General features: G+C 37.7%; 1 protein-coding gene and 1 pseudogene across 2 annotated transcripts in view; both read left to right on the top strand.

The window, feature by feature from the left end:
* Positions 1–13,208, top strand: part of LOC138184159 (kielin/chordin-like protein) — a 252,414-nt gene that overhangs the window by 228,334 nt on the left and 10,872 nt on the right. The gene's annotated exons all lie outside the window — the stretch shown is intronic.
* Positions 11,606–13,057, top strand: LOC138184175 (uncharacterized; annotated as a pseudogene).

Genomic DNA, 13,208 nt, shown 5'->3' with positions numbered 1-13,208 from the left:
TCTGCTCCTACAGGGAATGATATTATGAACTTAATCAAACCGAATTCTGCTTATTCGAGACACAAATCACTCGAAATTGCAACTATTCGATTTCATGTTATCTATATTTCCCATATTTCACATTTTCACATATAATATTGTAGTATCGTGGACGAGGAGCCTGGGGGGGTGTCGTGCGAATTATGAACAAGCGGTTGCTGAGTATGTGTATGATGGGGCTTAAACAAAAGATACGAAGCTAAGACAAAAGACAAAGGGTTGCTAAGGGACATAAACGAATTAACGGCAGTATGAGTTGAGAAGCCAGAGAGTGCGAATTGCGTTGTCGAGATAGTGTTGTTAGCGTTGTTGAGAGAGAGTTGAGTCTGTGTTGACGAGAGTTGTTAATTAATTATAATACGTTGTTACGATTAGTTCATGTTAGATAATCATTGTTTTCTGTTTAATCTATTTATTATTAATAAACTAATTATTATATTTACGATACTACAATATTTTATATATTATTGTTATTAACAGTTTACGCAATTGTCATAAACTGAATTAATTTGATAAGATAAATGCGTAACGGAAGTACGTAATGTACAATATGTTTTCGTGTATGATCTGAAACGCAGATACGTGAAACGTATGCATTATGCAAAAACTTAAAGTAAAAATCATATTTTTATAATCTTCTAGTCATAAAACAAATTTCTATTCAGGTCTTGTCGCTTTCTTTCTTATTTTGACAAATATTAATACGACAAATTAAATGGGACATATGCTGCGATTTTTACTCAACCTACTTGTAACATTCTGAATTTAGTAATTTTATAAGATTTCTCACTTAATAAACATTGATTAATTTTCTGTTATTGCATTATCTTGTTTTTAAATAATTAATATGACGTCCGCTCGTTTTGAATAATCAATAACACAGCAGAATAATAAATGATTTATTACCTATGTAGCTTAGGGGACAAAAAATTATGTTTATTATATTAACTAAATTGAGTATATTAAATTGTGACTAAATTAAAACAAAAAAATTTTATAAAAAATTAAAATCGAAAATTTAATTGTGTTCTATATAAAAAACTAAATTCCCTACAAAATTCTACAAAAGATTAAATCGTAGTTAAACTGAAATTCGCTTCTTGTCCATATTTTCTCAATGGTAATTGACAATGAATTTTGACTGATTTTTTCAAAGATTCTGAAAGTCCTTTGACCTTTTCTTTCATGAAGTTTCAATCATTATTCAGAATGAGTTATTATGCACGTATTTAGAATTAATATCTACGTATGTAAATAAAAATGTAAATAGAAACAATAGTGAAAACAATTTTATTTTCTATAATAGTATTAATTTATTATACTATAATATAAATCAGTGACAAATGTGGGAACGTTGTACTTGCTGTAAAGGATTAATTATAAAGGATTCATTTGATAATAATGTAATATCGGAATATATTAAAGGTGTAATTTTGTCCGATTAATTATAATTTATTAATAATGGATTGAAAATACAGATATTAGTTAGACAGAAAAACGATGTTTGATTAACAGGAAAACTAAATGCAACGCTCGTATTTACATCAAATAACTTGACAACTATTTGGTAACTCTCTCTCTCTCTCTCACTAGCAACTCTAACACTCGACACACTCGCAATTCAATTCTAACGACTCTATGCTTCGACGTCTCGATCAACTCTGACCCTCGCCAATGCATTCTTGCTCGGTCGTGCTCGCTCTTGCTCTCGTCCTCTCACACACACACACACACTTTTCGGCTCACATACTCTGGCCTCTCGATTGCCACTCCTTGAAATATGAAACCGTACTTCTGTTTTGACGCTGCTTATCTTTTCTCGCGTCACTGTTACTAGGCGCTCTTGGATGTAAACAAACCACAAAAAGAGACGTACACGGTGTTTTCTAATTTCAGCCGATCTCCAATCAAAGCTATTCTACGATATTACAATAATATAAAACTAATCTATTTCAACCTTGGAGATATTAATTTCAATAATAATAATTACTCCAATTTATACATACCTATAATTGCAACATTAAAAACGTATTATCATACATTCTGCACTCGTTTATCATAATTTTGGATACTTTCCCTAGTTTCTCGCGAGAAATGAATTTTATACGATAATCTAGAAACGTGTACTATATTGTTAAGCTGGAACGACTTGTTCAAACAATAGCCAAGTTTATATATGCGCAAGAAAATGGCTTGTACGTCGAGATAGGAAACAGTCTCTACATTACGAGTTGTATTTACCGTAGAAACAAGTAATATTCAGAGGTAATTAATTTTTAATTGCCACGACTTCAAGTACTGACGGCGATGATTTGGAAAAGACGTACAATCTTTCTAATAAAAGAAAGCATTTTCCGACATGGAAACATGAAATTATAATTATGGTTTGGAACATAAAAAATGATTTTATATAATTTCCATTATATTGTTTCATACATATGTGTACTGTGCACATATGTATAAATCATAAATGCATGACATTTTATGGGTTGATAATTTATTCATTAAAATCCGAAATATTTGAGAGCTTTAACACCCACTGAAATATTTAAGAACATTTATTAATTATTTTATTTTACATTTGTATATTTTATTAAGTATTTTATTTTTTACTAAACATTTATTATATTATTAAACATCAGTTTTATGATTCGAACAATTTTTTCTGTTTATTAGTATTTTCACATTTATTTAAAATTAAATCAAAGTAAAAATGTCGAATCAATTAAATAAAAGATACGTAATTAAATCTTTGAAATATTTTAAACGATTACTAGAATTTGAATTAATTCATTCGTTTCTAACAATTTTTATGACTAAAGGTTTCTCAATCAAAATCATCGAAATGCTTTTTAAGAGTTAGGCCATTCCAAAATTAGTATCATGTGCTAACAATTTATCCACACCTGAATGTTTTCCAGTTTCTACGAAAGTTTTAATATCTTTTAATCGCTTTTGACATTTTACAAGTAAAATACAATGTTCGATATTAACCATAAATTATCACCAAAAATAGGGCAGAAAGTAAAATCAAGCTACGTTTTTCGTACTAAAAGAAAAACAGAAAAATTATCGGACAACGATCAAACTCGATCTATCTAACTGCTTTTCTAACTCTACCGCGTACTTCGGGTCACTTGAACTCGATCAAAGTTTACAGGGACCACAAAATATTTGAGGTTTCTCGGATTTCCACCATGTTTTTATCAGTAGGTACATACGTGGCGCTTTTCAGAGTGAAGAAGTGAACTTGAATGTTCACGAAACGTCAACGTATTAATAAAGACATTTTGATTGAAATTCGAAGAACTACAGATGCATTGTTTCGACCACTCGCGGAGAGACGCGATCGCGAAGAAGCACGTCAACGGGAGTCGTAAATTCCCGTTACGATTAGATAATCGACGCCACGAAATGATCGATCCCCTATTTCGTTTAGGATAATAGAGGTGGTTTAATTGAATATGACACTGATATAACAAGTTATATATCACAATTTAATCCAACAACTTTGTAAAGAAGATAGTTACACTGGTGCGTATGTATAAGATAAATGAATGACTGATCTACGGTGTGAACCCGGTTAACAAGATGTTGATTGTTTGAAGTAGAGAAAATCAGTGAGCTTCGGCGATGAAGCTGTGACGGAGGAAAGCTAAGGATGGGCGTGTCCAACACACGGGACCATCGGATTTGTTGGTGACGATTTTGGCTAATAGAGTGAGGGAAATAGGCTTCGTTGTTAATTGGTTATTTGCTATGGTGGTGGGTGAGGAAGGATGCTCACCGCCCTCGAGATAAAGTCGTTGGTGGGAGGCCTCATACGTGAGAAACGGAAACTTTCCCGTGTCAACCCGTGGTGGGCAATAAACTTCGGGAAACAATGCAGCGGAAGAATATTTGTTAGTTTCGAAGGACCTCGACTAGGAAATTGCTGAGATTTATGGAGGGTACTTGAGAATATTGAGGGTACGCAGTAAGGACGAGCGGACATCTGGTTGCCATCTTGCCCGCGATGTGTGGCCAGGTCTAGGCAGAGTGTCGCCCGGCGTAACATGCATCATCTGATTGTTGTCTAAGCTGAAAACCGAAAGTTGTAACAATTATTGTTAATGTGGACGATCTTTTGATTCTATTTTACGCCAAAGCTTTTTTTTAAACCATTAAGAGCCTTTCTTTGTTAAAACAAGAACAAGATTGAAATGTAAAAAAGATATACTAAAACAGGCAATCTATGAATTCGATGTAAAATTACAAACGATATTGTTGAATCATATTCTTTTTAAAATTTCAAACCACCCTCTTTTCCTTTTCTACTCATCGTTTCATCGATCTAATAAAAAAAGTAGCACAGGAACAGGTAAAGCAGATTCGATATAATTTAAAACCGAAGAATATCCCGAACTGGCTTCGATTATTCCATTTTCACGCATTCGCGTGTATATTTCAAACGTTTCCAGCCATTGACTTCTGTGTGTGTGACGACCCAAAAACCATTGTTCCACGTCGAATGTATCGCAGTTCTATTTCAAATCTTCCTCTCGCTCCTCGGAAAAAACTATCTTTAATCTAAAAATTGGACGTTATCCTTTCAAGACAAAGATTTTTCTTTTAATAATGACATAATGCAAATACACTAGCAGAGATTGTGATAAACTCAAGTTTGAAGAAACGTAGGTTAATAATAATATAATTTAATAATTTATAAAAATATAACACACGTTAAATATAGATTTTTAAAGGATAGTTTTATTTATAGTTGAATCTTATTTACCAATATGTATATCTCAGTAGCATCAGAAAAATTATAACAAACCAAACACTTTTCTAAAAATTCATTTCTAAGACGTATCAGACCACTAGTCTCAAAATAGTTAACATATAATATTCGTTTTCTTGTAAACAGAGCCTGTTTCTTCTCTTCAAATCTTGCCGTATTGTATTTTCATGCGTCCCCAGAAGTAAAAGTCGAGGGGATTTAAATTTGGGGACCGAGCAGGTCAAAGCACAGGTCCTCTTCAACCGATCTACCTGTTTCTAAAACAGCTGATCAAGTGCTCTTGCACTGCGTTGGTAGAATGTGGTAGTGCACCAGCATTCCTGCATGAATCAGCTCTTAACGCGTGTGGATTTTCACGTGCCCGGAACTAACACTAAATTTTCCCTATTAAGTAGGGCACTCAGGATCCTCTCCTTGCCCTTCAACTCCTACAAACTCAACATATAAAAACTGCGAGCATTCGACCATGAGACTAGTCTTGGGTAGTCTTAGCCGTGATTTGAACAACTGTTTTAATACTTTGTAACTTCGCTACTTCATTGTAATATTCTGCTTAAACACTTTGGTGAATAAAAGCATACAAAAATATTAAAGGACAGTCGAGTTAAGCTGTTGGTCAGCTCTTCCTTTTTTATCGCTGTCGAGGAGGTTGGAACTGTAACGTCAACAAATATCTACAACCGACTCAGGGAACCTAAACCGCTTTGCACACGACACCAACTCCAAAGCAAAAGAATATGAATTCGTCACGTAGGCATAAGATAAACAAACATCTAGAAGTGCTGGGTCTTGATCGAGCTCTCTGTCTTTCGGTAACGGCCTAATCGTAAACGTGTACTCTTATTATAGAATGAAGGTATCTCGAACTCTGATCGAAGAACCCCACATTATTTTTATTATCATTTTCCTGTCATTTTTACGTGACAGAATCGTGGTGACATTAACTACTTAGTTGTCTTAGTTACAGCACATTACTGTATTTAGTTCAATTTAAACAACCATTGTTTCCTGTTTAATCCATTCTAAATAAATAAAAAAATCCTACATTTGTAAAAAGTAACATAGAATAAATGATATAGTAAATATTGTAGTAATAAAATGCAATAAGGAAGTAAATATAATATATATAATATATATATGCAATACATTCAATACCTTCAATACATTTTGACCATTATAACAGAATCAGTACGTTTTCACCTGATATGTCTGTGGCGGCACGTGCCACGGAACTTCCCAACGGCTTCGCGATACAAAGCGCTACGCCGTTGTAACGCCAATACACATCAGAGACCAGGCCACACACCGCGGGCAGGATGGCACCCAGATGTCTGCACATCCTTGGCGCGTACCCTCGATAGTCTTAAGGACCCACCAGGGGTCTTGGAATTTTCATAGTTAAGGTCCTTCGGACCAAGCGAGTATCTCTTGTCTTAGATTTCCTTTTACGTTTATTGTTTACTACGTGTTAACATGGAAAGTTGGTTTTCCTCACGTCTGGTATGTTCCGTTAGCAACTTTCTCGCGAGGGCGGCTAAACCCTTCCTGGTCCACCAACCGTCTTATTATCCAATCGGAGACGGTGTCTACTGCCCTCACTTCCTTAACCAAAATTGTCATCAACAAATCCGATAGTCCCGTGTCCTTAGACACACCACCCCTAGCTTTCCTCAGACACAGTATCGTCGGTAAAACTCACTTATTCTGTATCCTTAGAATAGTCAACATATCTTTACCGGTCTCTACCCTTATAATAGTCGCGTACTTAACGTATCATTGTAACTAAGTCTTACATAACGTGGTTGGAGCGAATTGTGATTTATGTTAATTCAGTGTGTATTACATTGTGCTTGCTGAATTCATAATAAAGTTTAACTAAAACAAAGTTAATAGTTGTGTTACGACTCAGCTATTTTATTTCATCAACCCTTAAAATTTACGTGACACCGTCAAAGCGCAACACCGACGTGCCCAATGTGCCATCGATATCCTCACGCTTCTTCCGCCGAATTCGCGGAAGAGCATACACGCGCCAGCTGCCGCGGTACATTATTTACAAATACCAATAGATTTTGGCTATTGTTTATATCGATATCTATTAGTAGTATATGGTTACTTGAAATAAAATCAGTGGCGAAAGTTTATTGAAATAGGCTGTTTAAATATAGTATCGATGTAAGCCGATTACAATTCCATGCTTTTTTTACGTGACTTTTGTAACAAGCTACGTGATCCGGCAAAAAGCTAGCTTTTAGTCTATGGAAGACGTGTAAACTTTTCTTTTTTTATTTTTTTTTTTTTTTTTTTTTTTGGAAGTAGTTTACACGCTCAAGAGGGCCACACGCTCAGAAACAGTAATAGGATAGGCTAAACGTCCTGCGTGTCACAGCCATCGAAACAATAACTAAATAGTAGCGGAATAGCCGCCTCTGATATACACCAGACGACAACCCCTCCAAAGGAGAAAGAGGGACTAAAACCTCAGTATAAAAACGCTCCCAAATAAGCGCTCGGGATCAGTCTGTTGTAACACTTCGAACCGTCACTCTGTTGGATTTTCATAATAAATTCTATTACCATATACAGAGTTCAATTTCTTATTTGTGAAATGTTTGAACTGCGACGCGAGGGGATCACCAGCGATCTATCATTTTCGTGATTTCTTGTGTTTCCTACGTGACAAAATTGGCTATCCTTGCCAGGATCCATTCGTCGCATCAAGAGGAAACTTCAACAGAAACTTTACAATTTCTACGGAATTTCGGTAAGCTGGAATTTCGTACGTTATCGAAACAGTAGAGTCGAAATACGTTCCGAAGATAGTGACTCTTCTGAAAGTATCAAATTTATCAACATGAATCCAATTGACAAGAGTACGGCAAAGCGAAACGAACTAATTGCTACTATTCTCGAACAACTTCAAAGTCTAACTCACGAGTTTAGAAACTTTAGAAGTAATATCGAACAAAACATTAACAAAATAAAAGAATTTACGGAATCTAATGGTAGAAACTGGGCCAAGGAAATACGTGACATTGCAAGAACTATAGGAATGAAATACGACACTGAAACCGACCAGCCACAGACGAGCACCCACGTAGAAACCAGTGCCGATAACATGACAGATGATGAAAGCGATGGACCAGACACTTTACAAAGACCACGAATTAGTCACGTCACGATTAGACAAAGGAACGACTACGGCGAAGAACAAGGCCTCCAAGCAGGAGAGGCCATACGTACCATTGAGATACTACGGGGTCGAGACGACGTTAGGTGTTGAAGACCTATATTCATGTTTAAGACAACACGAGTCACCACCAACTACTGTTAGCAATTGCAGGGATACATTGAAAAATATAAAACAAGGAATAACAGAAAGCGTACAATCTTTCAACTCTAGATTCTGACAACAGTTCAACAAATTAAATTACGCAGTTCAAAACGAAAACCGCACGCCTATTGAACGACGCGTGGCCATGAATATCGTGGAACGCGAAGCACTAAAGACGTATTTACTCAATTTACGATACGAAATAGGACAGTTAGTAGTAGCTAGCGATCCGAAAAACCTGAACCTCGCCCAACAATTAGCAACCGATAGAGAACAATGCTTACGAGAAGCAAATCGTGTTGTCCACCGCGCAAAGAATCAATCTTTGGCGAGAGTGTGTAGTTGGAGCTACGTGGTGAAAAGAGAGTTTGCGTTTCGTCCCGGGACTACCGGTGGACTCGTCAGTAAGGCTATGCCCGGTAGTCCCTGCCTTAGGCGTAGAGGGAGTCTCGCTTGGTGCGGTATTTTTATCGCGACACCGTATATTCGACCGCTAGCGAGATAGACAGACTCGTCGTCGTAGTAGTCCTCTGGTGTTGGCGGTTGGTACCCGTGGATCGCCCGGGAGGTGTTGCGCCGCGTTGATGCCTCGACCTGTCGGCGTCTTGTTGATACCGATCCGCCACAAATCTAATAACACTAAACGAACTATCTAAACTAAACTATCTAAACGAAGGCATGATCGAAGGTATGATCGGCCGTTAGTTTTAAATGACGTGATAACTCTTTGTTAAAATCGTCGAGTGTATTTTGAAATAATAAATAGATACAAAGAATGTTCGCGAAGACGCTAGGTACTAGCTGATTCGCTAAGACTGTGTATAGCTCGCTAATGAGATCGCACGTGACTGAGACTGATAAACTGATCACCTTACAATCGCGTTCGTTTGTTTATACTGGTGGAACGGGTACCGATAAATTTTCATTCGCCTCTGTTAGACGATTACACGTAGCGGCAACATTGTTTTTACCCGAAGTTTACTTATTATAGGACAGTATGTCCTAACGTTGTTGATACTCCGAGGCAAGACCACACGTGGCTCGATTTGTCCTCTAGCTCGCGCGTCGCTACATCACACCCCTACCAGTGATAACGTTTTTCTTTGTGTTATATTTACAATAGGTTTACACAGTTCTTTTTGTCCGTCGCTATTTTTAAAATTTACGTAGGTATTTCCCGTGTTCGACAATTTTTAACGCTTAACCAAAACCTGCTTGAAACCAATCAGCAAATCTGACCCTTCTTCCCGAGCTCGTGACATATTTATTTGTCGTATTTCTGTTATTTTCGCTTTCTCGACTTTCGCTTTGTTCGGATTGAACACCAAGCGGTGTTATTGCGTCACGATTTTCGATGCTATGGTGCTCAATGTTGTCGTCTAGTAAAAATGCGGGTTTCAGTAGATCTACGGAGACTACTACATTTTTATTATTTATCTTAATGGTAAAAGTCTTTTCTCCACGCTGTATAACCTGGTACAGCCCGTGGTAGGGTGGTTGTAAAGAGCCACCGATCGCGTCATGACGTACAAATACGTATGGCGATGTTTCGAGCTCGCGGAACATGAAGGTTTTCTTCTCGCTTGTATCGTGGCATTTGATCGCTGCTTTTAGTTGTCGATGCAAGTGTAACGTCAATTCACATCAGAGACCAGGCCACACACTTCGGGCAGGATGGCACTCAGATGTCTGCACATCCTTGGCGCGTACCCTCGATAGTCTTAAGGACCCACCATGGGTCTTGACATTTTTCATTGTTAAGGTCCTTCAGACCAAACATGTATCTTTTATTTTAAGCGTCCCTTTATATCTATTGCCCCTTTTATTGTTTACTACGGGTTAACACTGGAAAGTTAGTTTTTCTCACGTTCCGTTTGCAAATCTCCGTTAGCCTTCTCTCGAGGGCGGTTAAAACCCTTCCTCGTCCACCAACCTTCTTATTATCCGATCGGAAGTGGTGTCTACTGCCCTCACTTTCCTAACCAAAATTGTCATCAACAAATCCGATGGTCCTATGTCCTTAGACACACCCACCCCTAGCTTTCCTCAAACACAGTATCGTCACTAAAACTCACTCAGTCTCTATCTTTAGAATAGTCAACATCTTTTTTACCGAATTTCTGGGTTTTACATAAAGTTGTTGCGGTGAATTGTGATTTATATGTGTTAATTCAGTGTGTATTCCATTGCGATTGCTGAATTCATAATAAAGTTTAATTAAAACAAAATTAATAGTTGTGTTACGACTCAGCTATTTTATTTCATCAACCAACCCTTAAGTTTACGTGACACGAGCGTTCTACTATCCCGTTGGATGCGGGGTGATAGGCTGTCGTGCTCAAATGCTTAATGCCGAGCAACCGGCATAGTTCGTTAAATAGGTCTGATTCGAACTGGCGTCCTTGATCGGTTGTTATTTTTGAAGGTACGCCGAACCGAGCTATCCATGTAGAGAGGAGGGCCGAGGCAACGGTTGTCGCTTCCATATCGACGATGGGAATGGCTTGGGGCCAACGCGAAAAACGGTCGATACACGTTAGACAATATCGGTAGCCTTGTGAATATTGCATCACGATAATGTCTATGTGTATGTGTTCGAATCGTCCTGCTAAGTCTCCGAATGTCCCGACAGCTGAGGATACGTGCTTGGTAACTTTGCATCGCTGACACGGGATACATTGCCGTGTCCAGTTCCGACAATCTTTATTAATCGACGGCCATACGAACCGTGTCGTCACCAGGTTTTGCGTGGCGCGTATTCCTGGATAGGAAGTCCATTTAGCGACTGAAATACGTTGCTTCGTAAAGGTTTCGGTACGAGCGGTCGCAAGGTATCGGTTGAAATGTCGCAATATATATGGACTTCTTGATCGGGAAATCGTACTTTTTTGAGCTGTAGCGAGCCGAGTTTAATTAGTAGCAAAACTGGATGTATAATCACATATGACCGTAATATTATGAAAATAGAAGGAAATACATTTGTAAACAGTAAAATACAATAAATGATATAATAAATTGCAGTAATAAAATACAATAAGGAAGTAAATATAATATATATATCGGAGATGAGAGGACAGGGGGACTTTCCGTCTGGAATGTTGGGAAAAACCCCAATACCCTGGTCCAGACTTGTACTATAGCTACACTTAAGGAATAAAAATAAGAAATAGTTTTAATGTTCCAATCTGGCTTTATGGTGATGGGTTCGGACTCGAGGTGACATAGCGGGTCACTAGACGTAGCCACGGTCATGGGAGGGACGTGTATCTGACAGACGGATAGAATAATTACATGGCTCTCCTTAAGGGGGAGGGGTAAGGTATTAAATTTTTTTTATTTTTTTTTAGTTGAATGCACAATATCTTAAAAATATTGTGTCAAAAGTTCAAGTCGATTGGAGCAAAATTGACAAAGTTACGAGTATTTTTATACATGTCGGATTTTAATACCTACCCGACGGTGACTCTAAAGCTTACCCCGGGTTAGTGAATTTTAAACCTTATGGTGATGATTTTTCAATAGTGAAAAAAGAATGTGTAGGACATGTTCAAAAAAGAATGGGCACTACGTGAAATAGTCAAAAATACCGTTGTCGTTACTGAAACTAAGGCTGGAAAGAAGATCAAAAGAAAGAGTCTGTCTGGTAAAGGGAAGCTTACGGCTAAAATGATTGATAAACCGACGGTATACTACGGTTTGCCTATTAGACGTTACTCTGATTCCATGGAAAATATGAAGAATGCTATCTGGGCAACGTTCTTTCACTACAGTTCGACGGACGAGAATCCACAGCATAAAAAATGCCCGAGCGGCGCGGACTCGTGGTGCGAATGGCAAAAAGCTGCAGCTGCTAATGCATTGGATTCGTTCAAACACACGTACAGTGCTCTTCCCGAGGATGTTTTGAATGCCATCAAGCCTATCTATGAAAATCTGAGCAAAGATGCTCTCCTGGAGCGATGTGTCGGAGGTTTCACGCAGGACAGCAATGAGAGTTTGAACCAACTTATTTGGAAAATCTCACCAAAGCACTTGAGTGGAACCTCTGTCATCGTTGAAATTGCAGCTTATGTGGCAGCCAGTGTCTTCAACGAAGGTTCTTTTGCTTTACTAACCTTCATGCAAGACATGGGAATCGGTAGTGGATCAAGTGCTTGTGACTGGGCGTGATCAACTGACTCCATACGTATAAGCAAAGCAGAGCAGGAAGCTGAAAGACAAACTAAAGAAGGTAGGATTCGTCGTAGACAGGAGCAAAAAGATGCTTTAGACATCATGGATGATAGCAACATCTTTTATGGACCTGGCATTGATGATTCGGTGTGAGGTAAGCCGATAAAATTCTCTTATGAACGTTTCATACCAGATTTTTTAGTGTTCAAAACTTTAAAGCGTTTTCAACACAACTCACGTTTCAAAGTCGGTGCCCCTGAGAACTTCAAAACTAGTGCACCGATCCTTTTGAAATTTTGAACACTATTTCTGTACCTAATTTACGAGATAACGCTGGAGAGTTTTTTCAAATTTGTTAATTATTCTTATTTTACAATAACAAATTAGCCGATTTTTTCGCACAAAATCGCGTTTTTCCCTTCAAAGTGTTCCAAAAAAGTGAAAAATTGAAATTTCGAAAAACCCTCGCAGCGTTACCTGGGGAAAACTGTTACCTAACGAATGAACTTTGATTTTTTTATTTCAGATGATCCAGCACCAAGTTATCAGGGCCACCGCAATTACACCTTTTTCCGAGACGCGTCCGAATAATTGCTGCCATTGCCGTATTTTTTAATATTTCTCCGTGAAAATTTTACACAATATTCTTCGAATGTCATACTTTAATGTACTATTGGTTTTAAAAAAGAGATTTTAACTGTGTCGTCACAAAAAATTCACAAAAACATGCCTTTTTTAAAATTAATCTTACCCCCCCCCCTCCTTAAAAACAAAGATTGACCCGAGAGGTGGGGAGAGGAATATATAAGGACAGTTCCACTTGGATTTTTTTTCGCTCTTCTTCTTTCTTTTGGCTTGGAGTTCTTGCAGATAAGTTACTTG

This window comes from Bombus flavifrons, chromosome 1 (genome assembly GCF_040668555.2).
Source record: "Bombus flavifrons isolate JBK064 chromosome 1, iyBomFlav1_principal, whole genome shotgun sequence".
NCBI classification, from domain to species: Eukaryota; Metazoa; Arthropoda; class Insecta; order Hymenoptera; family Apidae; genus Bombus; species Bombus flavifrons.
Note: the sequence above shows the minus strand (reverse complement) of the source record. Positions and strands in the feature narration are given on the sequence as shown.